This window comes from Lagopus leucura, unplaced genomic scaffold, assembly GCF_019238085.1.
Source record: "Lagopus leucura isolate 7727_CA_CO unplaced genomic scaffold, USGS_WTPT01 Super-Scaffold_100001, whole genome shotgun sequence".
Lineage (NCBI taxonomy): Eukaryota > Metazoa > Chordata > Aves > Galliformes > Phasianidae > Lagopus > Lagopus leucura.
In genome coordinates, this window is record NW_024962262.1 from 41,860,620 (window position 1) to 41,876,249 (window position 15,630).

The 15,630-nt window shown below is 38.2% G+C and overlaps 1 long non-coding RNA gene across 1 annotated transcript in view; it reads left to right on the forward strand.

The window, feature by feature from the left end:
* Positions 1-448: 448 nt before the first annotated feature.
* The window catches only part of LOC122178004, a 38,531-nt gene continuing 23,349 nt past the window's right edge, over positions 449-15,630 (forward strand). The window contains exons 1-2 of the long non-coding RNA XR_006178217.1: positions 449-979; positions 1,075-1,456. This is a non-coding gene — a long non-coding RNA (uncharacterized LOC122178004). The remainder of the gene's footprint in view (positions 980-1,074; positions 1,457-15,630) is intronic.

Here is a 15,630-nt window from a genome sequence, read left to right on the forward strand (position 1 = left end):
TGTTTAGCTGCACTTTATTTGATAGGTTGTAACTTAATGTTTCTGATAAGCTGTGGATTGGAAGTCATATAATATAAGAATGAAGAAGGCAGAAGAACAATTATTTTAGACACTTCTTTGCAGGACTGAACAGCTGAGGACACCATTAAATCTAACATAGTTTTGCATGAAAAAGGACTACATTAGGATCAGATGCTACCAAGCCTCCATGAGGGACATGACTATGAATACACATACTCAGATCCAGGACATACAAATGCTGCTGTGAGGAATTCTTTGTCACTTGAACTGCTGCATGCTGTGGATCCCATATTGGGGCAAGAAATGTGTCTATTTATATACTAATTAGATAACGGACCACTGGTAAGCGAAGCATAGTAACTCCTGTATTTAGCAAACCATTTTTCATGAAACCTGTCCCACTCCTGGCCTACTCTGGCCACCTCCCTCCCTGTGGATGGTGGCAAGGAGACTGAGCACAGCACTGCTGAGCCCCAGCCCCTTGCAGTGTCAGATGGGGCTGGAATGCTGCAGGCATTTAGGTCAGGAGTGAGCTGGAAGGGAAAGAGGAAGGATCATCTGCTTTGTGTGATAGGCCATCCCCAGGGCTCATCAGTGCCCCAGGAGCAAGAGAGCCTTCTGAGATCTTAGAGATTTCCTGGGTCGCTCGCTCCATCCTTGGCACAGTAGTGGGTGCCACTACTGTAGTGGGAGCCACCAGCAGTGCAATATTGGCATGCCTTGCCCTCACCATGGCATGAAGAATGGCAGTTCTAGAGGGCTGTGTCCTCTATTCCTCCTCCATGTGTAGCAGTCATGAAACTCCCACCCAGGCTTTCATTCACATGCTTATGGTGAAGTCAATCATGAAGATGGAGCTGGCTTCCAGTGTCCACGCTGTGCTCAGAGGAGGCTGCTCACACACAGGAAGCTCCCAGCTGGGACCAGTGCACATTTCTGTGCTGATTTTCATCAAGAGGTAGGTGCCGAAAATAACTTTCTAGCTGGGTGCCCATGAGGACAAGGTAGGAAGCCAGTCCATAAATCAAGTTAATACTTTCACCCTCTTTGCAGATTTATCTCATTTTAAGATATCCTGTACTGCAGAGACTACCTTAAATTGATCAGTGGGAACATCACATTCCTCTGGGACAGGAGCAAGTGTCTCATTGTTCCTTCACTACCGGTCTGCATCACTTTGTGAAAATGCAGTCTTGACTCTCAGCTTCCTGAAACTATCATGTACTGTTTATCACGTGCTCAAAGTAAAGCTGTGCACCTGCAAATTGACCTGAAAAGGAACAGAATTTTCTTTGCTAAGGGAAAACACAAGGAAGCCCATGTAACACTCACGTTAACCTGAGAGAAAGAGATCTGGTTAAACTGCAGACAACAGCCATCTTCTTTTTACTGAACATATTTTGTGCCTGAAAACAGACCTATTTCTCAGGACTCTGTAAGTACCAAGTAACTCTTTAAATAGCTACTGATCTTCATATCATGAGTTTCCCGTTCTGAAATCTGAAATGCCCTTTAATTATCCAGCTGTAGGAACATATAGGATGGCACTAAATTTTGTTTAAGTACCGACCATTGCCAAAAAGGAAGTCAAAATACATAATTAGGTTGGCATTAGCATTCTATAGCTGTGCAGTATCAAACCTCAGAGTGGCTGGGACATTCTGTGAAGGGCAAAGCTGTCTGGGTAATGTAGCAGAAACACTTATCTAATAGCGTGCCCTCCTGTGCCCTCTGTCAGGGCGCCAGCACATTAGTCCTATTATCAGCCAGCAAATACTGTCGGCTTCCACATTGTGGCTGCTGCCAAAAGAAACAGTCTTCCCTGTTACAGGAGCAAATGTCTGCGCACATAAATGAAACTGAAGAATAATTAGATTGCAGTGTTTCCACTGCTTGCTAATTTACATTAATAAAGATCCCACTATCTTTGAAGAATGTTTGGTTTATTTCACAGGTCAGGCATTTTCCCTAACACTCTAAGCAGACTATTTCAGTCAAATAGAGAAGAAATGTTGAGACAACCTCTCCTAAAATTATTTTTAAAAGTCTTACTTATCTTTTCCTTCTCCCACATTATGTATTTGTTTCACATGGGGTTATTACTTCACAGATTATGGGGTTTTGTTTGTTTCATTTTTGTTTTACTCAACAGTTTGAAAGGAATAGGTAAAACAAAAGATAAAAAAAATAAGACATACTTATCCAACCATCAAAAAAAACCTAAACCAAAGCAAAACACAACAACCCGATCAAACCAACAGTAAGGAAGTACTTAATGTATTTAGCTCCTTTATTAGAAACATATCACTATAGTCTTTCACCATATAAGGAACTAGACTTTCATATGGAATCTAAAAAAAATAACTAGATTTCTTGCTTTAATTGTTTTTAGTAAAGCAAATGCCAGAATGCTCTTTTCAGGAATAAATCCATCCACTTATTGATGAGCATTCTCATCAACATTGCAGATTAAAAACATCTGTTCACTGGAGCCAATGTAGCTGAATTTATGTTAGCTTGTGTAAACAATCTATGTACTATTTCCCCCATCACAGTAAAAATAAATCAATCACTGATCAAGGAAGATAAAAGCCAAGGGGGGGTGAATTTGATACATATTTTAGATTTTGCGTTTATAAAATGCCAAAATACTTGCCTGAAACTTAAAATAGTATTTATCTCTTCATTATTTTATAATTATTTATGACTCTTTATTACTTGTAGAATTTGCGCATGAGGAAAGATCACACAAAATCTTAATGTTTCACTCTTTTGAATTAAGTGCTGCCTATAGCTGTTTCTCTCCTGTGAGAAGTTCCTGGAACTGTTTGTGTGAAAAGAGGATTGTCCTGTGAATGAAAGCTGCCACATATCAGTCTACAAATTCCTGCTGCTTGACAGAAATTCATTCTCAAGTTCTACATTTGTGTCGAGAAAACTTTCTGGTTCTTTTGATGGGTTTATTATTTAAAAAAAAAAAAAAAAACACATTTATTTACAATGGTGAATTCTCTTCCAGCATTTTTATGAAGAAAATGGATTTTAAAATAGTTTGATACAATATTGCAGCTTTGTACACATACAGTTATGTTGTGACTTTAATAACATTTCTTTTATATGGTTCTGAGCATGTCACTACTGACATTACAGTTTACCACTACTGCCTTGCATGTATGTGGTTTCAAACCTGCTCTCACTAAAATAGCTGAGAAACATATTTTGACTTTTTGCTCTAATTTGCCTCTCTAATGTGAGCAAGCTGTGGATATTGGGAAAAAAATCCTCTATTTAAAAGTGTTTTCATTTATTTAGACATGAAGATGACTTGTAAAATGTCATAAAAGATTTAGCAATAACTGTCAAACTTTGCTAACATCTGGTGTTTTGGAGAAAAAAAAATGAAAGATGCAGTGAATTTCTGGGTAAGGGTAAACTCTCCTGAATGGAAATCTTGGGACGTCTTGCTCCCCTTGCAATACATACAACATCTTCCAATATTTTCTAAGCACAATGCACTATTGTTACTTTCCCATTAGTTCCTTTGTTGCCTGGTACAGTAACTATCTTGCTGCCTCTGAAGAAAGTCTGCTCATCAGAATTCTGTAGAGGTTGATAACTTCAGCTTTGTTAGGATAGCAGGCTAAAAACATACTTTGTTTATTTTTCCTTGGCGGAATAAATCTAGGAAGAAATCTGAGGTCTTTGTCAATGAAGATTCCATATTCACTAAGAAATCACTGGAAATGTCATTGAGAGGGGTAGTGTGAGGTCTGAGTTAACTCTTTGTTCTGCCCCAGACATTTGAAACATCCATGGACTGGCTATTTAATGCCAGTTTCCTGTATGAAACATGAGCATGAGAACAATTTTATGCATGCCATACTGCCAGTATAGCATGACATAATGTGCTGATGTGATGGGCAACACATCAGTGGAAATACAAAGGGAGAATGTGAGATAAACAGGTTTGTATTAGAGTATAGGGGAAAAATGAGAGCAGTAATTTTATTTTCTGAAGAGGAACTGAGTTAATATTTAGGAAAATCTATTTGCAAACAAGTATGTACAATCCTGTTATGTCCAGGCTGTTGATTTTTCCTCACCTATGAATATTCACGCAGTCAACTCTTATGCACCTGGAAAGGTGCTTTTATCAGAGCAGAGATCAAAAACCACGTGTGGAAGCAGGATTTCTAGGCAAACAAATGAAAGCCACACTCAGACCATCCCCACCTGAACACTGTGTACTGGCTGGTTGCTGGGTCAAGGATGCAAATGTCCTGTGATCAGGAGAGGAGAAAGAGCAAAGTGTGAATACCCATGGCTTTCAAAGCACCTCATGCACATCAGCCAGCTCAGGCAGCTGGTGCAAGGAGAGGTCATGTAACATAAGGACAATGCTGATGGAGTAGTAAAGTCCACACCTTTAGTACGTTTCAGCCTCAAAAGGCAGTATGGGCTTCCTGTGGTTTGGGACAAAACATCAAGAGAGGGATCAGCTCCTGAGCACAGCTGAGAGGGACATTGTGCCCCGAGGTCTTCACTGATCTTTACACTTTTGTGCCTCTCTGCCTGTGGGGTGAGATTGCAGCTAGTCCTGCATTATTGAAAGGCACAAGGTTTTGAATTCATCTCGTGTAATTATGGGATTATAGAGGATGCCTAAATTAGGAATGTAGCCACTTCACACTCCCTCCATGGGCTTCTCTGTGAGATATAGGCATTGTCTGTGGGCAGTCTGTATATGCTGCTTTCTTTGCTCTGTATCGTGTAGCATTTTTTAAGGACACTCTTTTAATCTCACCCTCATGCAGTCCACACTGAGGATGTCAGCTTTCATACTATCTCTTGCTTTCTCCCATACTCCCCAGATCAGCGTGTCTTCTTTAGGCTAACCCAAAAAACCTATTTTCAGTCTTTGAAAACCTTGTCTATCAGTAACTTAGATCCTGAAACAGCCTTGTGTTCTGCATATTTGCTTTAATTTACCTATAGAAACAATCCAAAATCTTGTGCCCTGTATGGTGCTGGTGTTTTGTTTGGTCTATTGCTTTGTCATGCCCCACACTTACTTGCCTGTCAGAGACTCATTCATAAGCTCAGTGAGGCAGAAATTACAGCATTTATGCATGTCACATATTTGTTAAAACAGCTAATGATGTGACCGGTCACACACAAGACAAGCAACCGAATGGTGAAGGGAGGAAAAACACTCTGAGACCAGCATTTGCACAACATCCAGCTCAAATATGGCCAGGATTTTCATTTGTTAGACAATTACTATAAATCCATAAAAATCAGGATCACTTCTTGCATATAAACAGCTAAAAGAGGCATGTCTGATATCTGTTCAGAATGAATAGGTTGACCAGCTGCAATCTCAAGTGTTTAGATTGGAAATCAAAGGTAATGTTGTGACCATGTGTAATGTCTTCAGATTTGTGTTTAGAAGCTGAAATTATGCAAATTTAAATGAGATTTTATGTGCAGGTTATAATGGTGTGGATAATCAATCATGAGCACAACTTTCCAATGGACTGAGTTGTTTCTCCGTCACTTGTTTTCAAATTGGCCATAGACCTCTTTTTTGAGCAGTATATCCAAAAGTTCAAAAGTTATGATTTAGATAATTATGGATCATCCAATCTGATTTATGCAGATGGTCAGAGTAAATTATCCTGATAGGTATTTGCAATCTGAAAATCCAGCTTTGGACTTCTTTCTCCCTTTTTTTTTTCCCCCAAAGGACTGTTATTTCTTGTCAAGTACATGAGCCTCTTAGAAATTAGAACATATGAAGAGGAGGTTCACATTCCCATTACTGAGTGATGCTCCATTATAAAGATGTATCCTATGTGCACTTCATGAATAAAAAGATAAAAAGGTATTTTCAGCAAATTGTCAAATTCTTAAGAAGAAGAGTCTTAAGAGCTTTTTTTTTTTTCTGGAAGCTTCACAAATTCTTGCAGCTTATGACTACAGGTAATTCTCATTGCTTAGCTGAATGAATCTTCTAAAGGTTCAGTATTTCTTTTCCAGTCTTTCTCCAGGTTATCTGTCTTTGAGGACTTAATGTGATAATGCTTTGATTTATATTGAAAATAGAGATTAATGCTACTGCATTAAAAAAAAAAAAAAACAGGGAAAGGAATGAAAAAAGTATATCTAAAATGTACCAAAATGCACATTAACTTCCAATGTACAAAATTATTTTTAATTTCTAGAGTTTGAACCAGAAGATCCTTACACTTGGCAATAACAAATAACAGAAATAATTATTTTTTATTCCAGGACTCAAAATATTTCAAAGAAAACAGAAAAACAACAACACAAGGATGCATTTCAGTGCCTCCAGCCCTAGAATTCGAGGCTTTTTCCTATAAACTGGTTGTTTTGTTTTTATTTTTATTTTTGGTGTTTTTTTTGGTTTTTTTTCTCCATATAACTGATGTAATAATGTCTTCCAACCACAGTTTCTAACACATTTTAATCATCCTTAAACTTTTGCCATTTTCTTGGTAAACGTGTCGCATGGGAGATAGTTTCCAGTACTGATAAATTTTCAGATACGGTATACAAGCTTGTCATTTTTTTTGTTACTGTAAGGACAACCCTGGCTTCTCATTTGGAGCTGGTATTTGACATTTCTAGTACTTTCTAATCTAAAATAATCAGTACAGAAAAATTTCTAAATGTTGAAAGTTTCTTAATTATACCAACGTGCTCTTGGCTGATCAAGGCTAGTTAATGGTATTCAAACAGGTAGTGAAAAGTTTTCATTCATTTCATTACCAAGTGTAAAAGCTGACAGAACAGCTTGGAGTTCAAGCTAAGAGTAGTTACCCCTATATTATGATGTTATTCTGTTCTTGCTACTATCTACCCTACAATGACAAAATCCAGACAAACAATAAATATTTGGAATATCTACTTTTTATGTTCACTATAGGGCATCTCTTTCCAGGAAATGTATTTTAGAAACCCATGACTTCAGTAGGCCAATGGAAAATTTGCCAAACCAGTGAATACATGTTTTCTTTTCCTTTCATATGAAGAAGCTGAGAGGTGTATATGACTTATGGTTCTTATGGTTGCAGTTAAACTAAACTTCATTTTAATAATACACATGCATTTTAAAAAGTTTTATTTCGCCGGAATTCATTCCCCACTTCAAAATCCATTACAAGTAAAGAAATACACTATACATAAGTAAGTCCTTCTCTATTGAAATCAGAGAAATATTGCAGAAATACCAAAACAATACTGCAAGAACATTTATTGCATAACAATTAGACTTTTCTAATAGAGCATTGCTTTTCAGAGCTTGTTTGCCTTTTAGCTTGACATTTGCAAGACATTTCAGTACTTTTCACCCAACAGCCGATTTTCTACTGAGAAGAAGACAGAACTATATATACCTTTCTTAACATTTTCTTAAAATAAGTTTTAAGGTGAAAACCGTACCATTTGTAAGTCGGAGAAGAGAATGCTCAAGGGAGCATTCCAGTAGTAGCCTTCCAGTACTTAAAGGGAGCTTATAAACAAGAGACTGTTTACACGATCTGATAGTGACAGAACAAGGGGAAATGGTTTTAAACTAAGAGAGGAGATATGTAGGTTAGATATTAAGAAGTAATTTTTTATTCAGAGGGTGGTGAGGCGCTGGCACATCTGTCCATGTAAGCTGTGGGGCTCCATCCCTGGAGGTTCTCAAGGCCAGGTTGGATGGAGCCCTGGGCAGCCTGAGCTGGTGGGGGGCTGGGACTAGGTGGACTTTAAGATCCCTTCCAAGCCTTTCTATGATTCTATGAACTAAAGTAACATGAATCTATTTTAAGACATGGATTAGTTATGTCACTTACTCAAAGCTGTAAGCTATAGGTCTGGTGAGAAATGCCTGCAGAAGCATGACCTAATGTCATTTTCCTCCTTTGTACAGGTAAATAGTTCTTATTAGTTGCACTGAAAGTAGTGGTCTAAGCCCTGAGGCTTTTGCTCTGCATTTAATCAGTTGTCAGTCAGGCAAGCCCCCTGGGAAGTCAGTGGGAGTTTGCCCGGGAAATGACAGGGAAGGAATTTATTAAAGCTCTTGAAATTGAAATACATTCATAAGATTTGCGGGATCAGGCCTGCAATTTAGCATGAACTATAATTGTTGATGTAAAGATGGCCATTCAGAAAAACTGCTGAAAGGTTGTTCGGGGGCAGCCACAACTGCAGGCAGTGTGCACCATGTCCCTGTGTGTTCTGGGAGCAGCATAACAAGAAGTGACTGATGCAGCTTGACAGAACGCCTCAAAATGAAGCAATGAGCAGGATTCAGTGAAAGGGTAATGGACAGATGGCTTTCACTTCCAGAAATTTAATGGTGATCTGACGTTCTTGGTCATTAGATATCTTGTTTAAAACTTTATTGAATGGCGATATTTTCTCTTTCGTGTACTTTAACAGAACAATAGTCCTGCTATTCTGCAGCCAGCAGAGCATGCCTAGGAAAAACCTCTGGTTTTCAGCTGAATGACTGAAAGAATGAATACTTTCATACCACATACACTTATTTTCAACAAAGGAGTTGCATGAGGGGAGGATTGTTCTTTTTTTTATTTTATTTTATTTTACTTTCATAAATATAAAATAAAGTACATCTTGAAACCCACTAGTGATATGTCTACTCACAATTCTGCAATAGTAAATTTGAATAGATATCCAAACTGCTACTATAAAACTATTTTTCCAAGTGACAAGTAAGTAAACGTATTCTATTTTCTCCTGAAGCCTCCTATTAAAGTATTTAACATATGAAAGGAAACTCTTTTTTCAAATAGACTTCTAGAAATGAGATAAAATGTTATAAAATGCATCCAATTCTTTTTTTCCAGAATGACTCCTCCCCCCATAGTAAGTTCACTATTCCTTTTATACAAAGAGTAATGTTCAAATTTATCCAGTTTCCTGTCTGAAATTTTAACTTTACCACAAAGTTCAGGCTACAAGATGGAAGAAATGCAGATATTTATACATTTGTATTTCTTTGTGTTTATTTATTTCAGCTGCTAGATAATCAAATGTTAGCATACTCCCAAAGTGCTCCTTATTTATATTTGTTGTCTTTAGATTTCATCTGCAGATTTCTGCTGCCCTATGGGAGTGCCAGAATATCAGCTGCTTTTCACACAGAGCAATCAGATTCAGAAGTTGGTGGGTGAATGAAATATCTTTCTTTCATGAAAACAGGAAATCCCGCTGCTTCTTTCATAAATCACGTTCAGAAGGGACTTCTGTATGTTGCTTGAAGTCTGAAATTGCAGTTTTAGTGAGTAACCTGAAGTCCTTTTTCAAAACATGAAAAGACATATTATTTCTGTGGTTTCTAATGAACTGGCAAAAGTCCGGATATGAATTTGTTTTTTATATCACTTTCTGATTTATGCCTTCTTTATTATTCTGCAGGATAGCTCACAACTGCACAAATACTAATATTGAATTTTCTCATTTTCCTCACTAAATCAATGTTGCTTTATTTACTAAAGAAAGATAAGATTGCTCCAAATACGTAAGTTAATATTATGAGATCTACCCACTCTTACAAACAGACACAAGAATAAAAGTTCATGTCTGTGGCCTATTGACTCTGGTAGAGTCTTTTTAAAGCATTATTTTTTACCAATGGATTCACGCCATCAGGCTCATTCCACTTCCATTACTTATAAATGGGACAAGGCTTATTCCATGACTTATTTATTAAGATCCCATGCTGTTTCTTGAGTTAGTAAGTGTTCAGGTAACTTCTGGAGCATTAAACAAAAGGGCAGATTATCAGCTCCACTTAGCTCCCCGACTTTCCCTGAAATACATCAAAGCCTCCCTCAGGGATGAGGCTATGGCTGTCTGCAGGCAGGAAGCCCTTGATGCCACAAAGATTGCTTCTGCCCTCCTGCACTGTGCACCCCAAGTTAGGCAAGCTGTCAAGATTAAATTATACCCCAAGAGTAGAGATCCATCCAGGTCAAAAACAGTCATGCAATAAAGCTCACTGGTATATGCCAGCTTTATCACCTGCTTGACAGAAGTTAGTCAGAGCCTGCTTGCTGCTACGTGTATTGGAACCAAAGGGTCAGCATAGGAGAAAGATTTCTTAGTATTAGGAAGAAAACATTAAAAGAGAGGTCACTGCAAATTTTAGAGGTTTTGAAGTACTCCCTTATAATTTCTGGTGATTTTTATTTTCCTTAATGATTTGTTATGGCTTCAAAGATACCATTACTACTTATAAAATTTAATTTTATTATATATATGGAAGCAAAGAAAAGCATTAAATCATTATTAGTACAAAGCTTAGCTCTTTCACTTTCACAGTGAAAGGTAAACTTTTATTTATTTCTTCATGCTTTTGTAAAATGCGTATCTTCAGCCCTGACTTGCAGGATTCATTCTGTACATCTCTTCTGTGCTGCCTCCTGCGAGGCTGGCAGGAAGGCTGCCAAAGGAACTGCTATTGTTTCCACATAGCATGACAACCTCTTCAACGGGAATAATTGGCTCAGGCCAAGAACTTGTTTCATGTATATGGCAGAATCACTGACCCAGGCTGGATGTGAACCAGCAGCCATATGATTTAAATAGGAGATGAACGCTGATCTCAAAATAACCTCAGCAATCTAAGCCAGGGAAGGTACAAAAGGTTGAATGCCTAGCACTGCAGAAAAATAAATATCCTGTTTTAGAAAGCAGACCTTCTCCCAGGAACCAAGCTTTTGTATATTGTCTAGTGTCTTAAGCTGAAGGATGTGCCCCTGCTAGTAAATACAAGGAAAACAATAAAATAGATTCTTTAATAAACCTTTGCCGTAACGATGTGACCAGAACTATTGCTGTGAGAGCATAGCCCTTCTGTAGTTAGACTGATGAATGCTGATTATGACAATGTCAAGGATATCAAGTGACTTATCATGTTACAGAGAAAGGCCAGCTGGAAAGGAGTTCTGGGGTAATACAGGTCCAAAACATGTAGTCCTCTCTTTAGCTTGTCTGCATATATATGTAGACATACAAGCATGCACACACTCATACACATATATGTATACTGGAGATCTACATAAATATTTACTTAAATACAGACTTGGGAGATGTGGCACACTGCATGTACACATTTACAATATCATGTATGATGTATTACAAATCCTATATCACATATGTAATGTGTTATATCCCCCAAGTTTAGCAAGTAGTCAAATCTATCTGCACCAGTATTTTTCTGAAAATTGTGTGCTTTGTGGAAAGCTGGGGCCTTGAGCAAAATTCACTTTGTAGATGGATTAAATTCAGTCTGAGGAATGGTTCCACATTCCAGTAGGCAAATAGAGTCAGAGGGGGAAAGCCAGCCTGCAGCCTGCCTGTTTCTGTGCACTAAGATGTAATGCTGGACAAGGTATGTCAGAACAAGGTGTTCCAGTAGTTTGTTGCTGAAAATTCAAGGGAGAAGGTATTTTTCTCACAGCCAGGTTTCAAAAAGGCCTTTGAATCTTAGAATCATAGAATGGTGTAGATTGGAGGGGACCTTTAAGATCACCTAGTTCCAACTCCCTGCTATAGGCGGGACACCTCCCCCTGCTAGACCAGGTTGCTCAAAGCCTCATGCAACATGGCCTTGAATATTTCCAGGGAGGGGGCATCCACAGCCTCTCTGGACAAACTATTCCGGTGTCTCACCACCCTCACAATAAAGAACTTATTCCTCATATCTAGCCTAAATCTACCCTCTTCCAGTTTAAAACCATTTCCCCTTATCCCACTGCTACCTGCCCTTATAAAAAGTCCCCCTCTGCTGCAGAACAGGAATTTCAGAAAATCTGCCCATGTGAGAAGCTTTTTATCTGTGGAAAAGAATATGTTCGGCTACCAGAATCCACTATATAAATTTCAAAGAAAATAATAGCTTGAGCTAAATGCAAGCCCAAAGCCCTTTCCATCTACTAATCTACTAATCTACATGTTTATAGTACAGGTAATATGTAAGTGCTTTTCAGAGCTAATCCTGTCAGCCATAGCATAAATGCGAAGGCCAATAAGATTACTTGAAGATGAAGCATGTTAATAGCATCACACAGTCAGGGAGTAACCAGATTATGAAAGGCAGCAACTGGCATTGATTTTATTTGCAGCTTGGCCCAAATGTCCCAAACTTGATGAGTCTTGTAATCAATCTTGTTTGAATTTCATATAAGATCTGATCACATCTGGAGGATAAGCAAGCATACAATTTCAAAAATTGGAACATTTGAAACACAAATGATGAAAAGGAAGAAGCCACAGTGTAAAACTTGATAGCAACATCCTCTTTGCCAGTCCTCAAAGGTATCCAGTAGGGTTCAAAGAATGAATACGTGGAAGAGTTGTGCAACAGACAACTACTTACAGAGAAGCCAGACTCCTCACTGAGTGTTTAGCCAAACACTCCCAGCTTCTCCATCAGTAGCTTGATTTTCTTCCTGTCACTACAGAACATGCCCAGTGAGGGCTGCATTGCTTTCTTGTTTTCAGTACAACTTTACATCTTTGGAAAGAAATCTTCCTCCCATGCAACAAAACTGCTTTGCAAATCAAAATGGAAGAAGGGAACTGAGGAAATAATCCTTCAGAGCAGCACTGTTGCTTCAAACCAAAATACTAATGTAGAAGGTGGGCGATTAGGTCTAAATCATAAACTCAGTGAAATTAATGCCCTGATTGCAGATCTGTGTGGCCTTTCTAACAACTGTCACACTGTGAGAACTGTTTCTCATTTCTATAATACTGATGTGAAAGCTCTTTACAACCTGTCTAGAAACAGAGAAGTATTTATCTGCAAGCTGGATGTTTTTGGAGGGTGTAGGGGAAGTGGAGATCAATAGACTGCATAGAGCTCTGATTTTCTGCCACATAAACCTTGAGTGGAAGAAAGCACTCTGTTTGATGAAGCTGGCTAGCGGGTCTAAATGAACAAGAAATTACTATATGCTCCTTTCACTGAACAGAAGCAGCTGACACATCCCTTGCTACAAAATTTTTCTCCTCAGACTTTTCAATCACGTTCACATTTTGTCAAAAAACATACGAAGTGTATCTCTTGAGATAATGCTATGCCTTTCTTCTGGTATAGCTACAGCCTCATATTTCCATGGTATTTGCAAATCCAATAGATTTTAATAACATTTTGAGTCTGTTCAATTTGAAATTCAACACTTCCCTTCTATTCCTGCAGCTAGATAATTTGTTTCAGTGATAATCAGCTTTTACCTAGAGTTTATACCGAATCCACCACTGCATTCATTTTGTTTGGTTATACTTCTATTTCATACTACCAATCGGAATGAAAGGGCAATTACATTCCCCTTAGGTTAATAACAGCAGAAACAAAAGAAGCTACCACATAAGAGTGTGCAGGGACTAAATAATGCAGTTCAGCAAATACCCTCTAGTGCTATGAAGTAGGAAGGATTGGTAGGATGTGAAAGTGAAGCACAGCAGAAGCGTGTTGAGTGCAAATAGAGAAATAGCAGCATGAAGAAAGCAAGAAGAGGGACAGGATGCTGGTGACACAATCATTGTGAGCACTGGGGACATGCTTCTGAAGATCCTCATGGGAAAAGTGGAGAAAGACTTGCATCTTGTGACAAAGCAACTGCAAACTGCTGACCATACAATGGTGTTGGGGGATATTGGTCTGGATGAACTTTTTCTACCTATAAACAGGTTTGAATAAAAGAAATATCTAACTCCATAATTAATTTTTCCTTACACAGAGAGACCTCAAACACTGAGTAACTGCTGGGAGTAATCAAGCGTTTATGCCAGTGTTCTCCAATTGCAATGTGAGCCCCCACTGTCTGCGCTCTGTCTCTGGAGCCACTCCCTCTTACAAAGGAGTGGCACAGATTTGGTATCATTCAGATTTGCAAGAAATTGCAAAACGTAACTTCCACTCAAGCATTAGCTCTTAATTTCATAAACACCTTTGGACTTCTCAGCTTTCTCCCCTTTTTGAGTTAGAACACCTGTATTTTTACTTACCTTGAAAACACTCCCAGAACAGGTGTTTAAGTTATGGCACACACTTCCTACAATTTTTTTCCCTCACTCTATTTTTGCAATAGATCCAAAAGTTTCATTTCCAATGAAACACCTTTGCATCATCAGCTCCTCCATGTCACACACCATTCTGTCAGAGTGCCCCTCTGCTGCCATCTGTCACATGGCAACAACGTGTAATGAGATATTGGTGGGAAGGTTCAACCTCTACTGCCATATTACCAACATCCACCTCTGACATTGTGGGCCAAGATCATAACATAGGAGGCATAGCTTTTGGAGCAGCCCTCATGTTATACCCAGTGCCTCTGTTGTAAACACTGGGGGAAATCTGGGACAGAAGGGGTCGCTGGATGCTTTAACTGTGACTGCCACCTTGACTTCAGTGTTTTACCAGTGCTCTGAAAAGTTGTGAGTTTGTGCCCTGAGGCATGTCAGTGCTGTAATTTTAGTTACACAGTTTTACAGAAGCTTTTCACCACTGCTACTTGATTTCCCAAACTAGTTTTGAGAAAACAGAGCAGAAAAAAAGAAAAATAGCCCACAAAAATTAACCTCAAAATCCACTTTTTTTTTTTTTCCTTCCTTTCAATTCTGAGGAATCATTTCATCACCTATCTTACACCCATTTAAGGAAGGCTTCTTCAAATACTTTTATATCTACTCCCATCTGACAACACAATAATGTGCATTATTTAGAGAAAGCAAAACTGCACAGAACATGGTACATGGGCCTGTGATGATTTCTTTGTTTCAGAATATAACTGCTTCTGAGTGTTTTCTTTTTTTGAGTGCTATATTAGAATAACAATGCTGGGACAGACTTTAGTGAAAGCTCAGGAACAAACTTATTATGTAGTTCTCTACTGAGACTGAATTTAAGCCACAAGCAATAATCTTCATATGTATTTTAAAATAAAGATAAGCATTTTGAGAAAAACAGAAGCTTACATGCATTTGATCTGTACTTTTACTGTCTTCTTTTTATTTCCCACAACCAGGAAAACATAAAACATGAATAATAAAATATTAAGTATAGTGTAATATTTCCACTGAATTGAAAAGCACTGGAAATTATATCAGTGAATTAGCATTTATATGACATCTGTACACCCAAAGTATTTGCTTGAAAACAATTAGCATATGCAGACTAATACTGGAAGCTCTAAGTGTAAAAGTCTCATGGGACATACCAGGAAAATGCAGAACAGATGGGCGGTGCGCCTAAAGAAAATCAGGTCTCCTCATTTCTGGATGTGCATTGAGCAAATTTTACCAGCAAATCTTGTATCCATTTCTGAAGCTGAAAGTCAATCCAAAATGCACTAAACATGGAAGAACAAAGATAAACGAGATTTAGGATCACTTTAGGATTAAGTGGCTGCTTAATGAAAGGAAAAAAAAACCAACCAAACTGATTTCCACTGCATTTGAATTTCAGGCAAGTAATGTATACAAGTTATTTACATATTTAGCGTTAATTTTTCCTGAATTACAAAATAAAATTTTACTGATAGAGGCATGCAGATTTTATATTGCAAA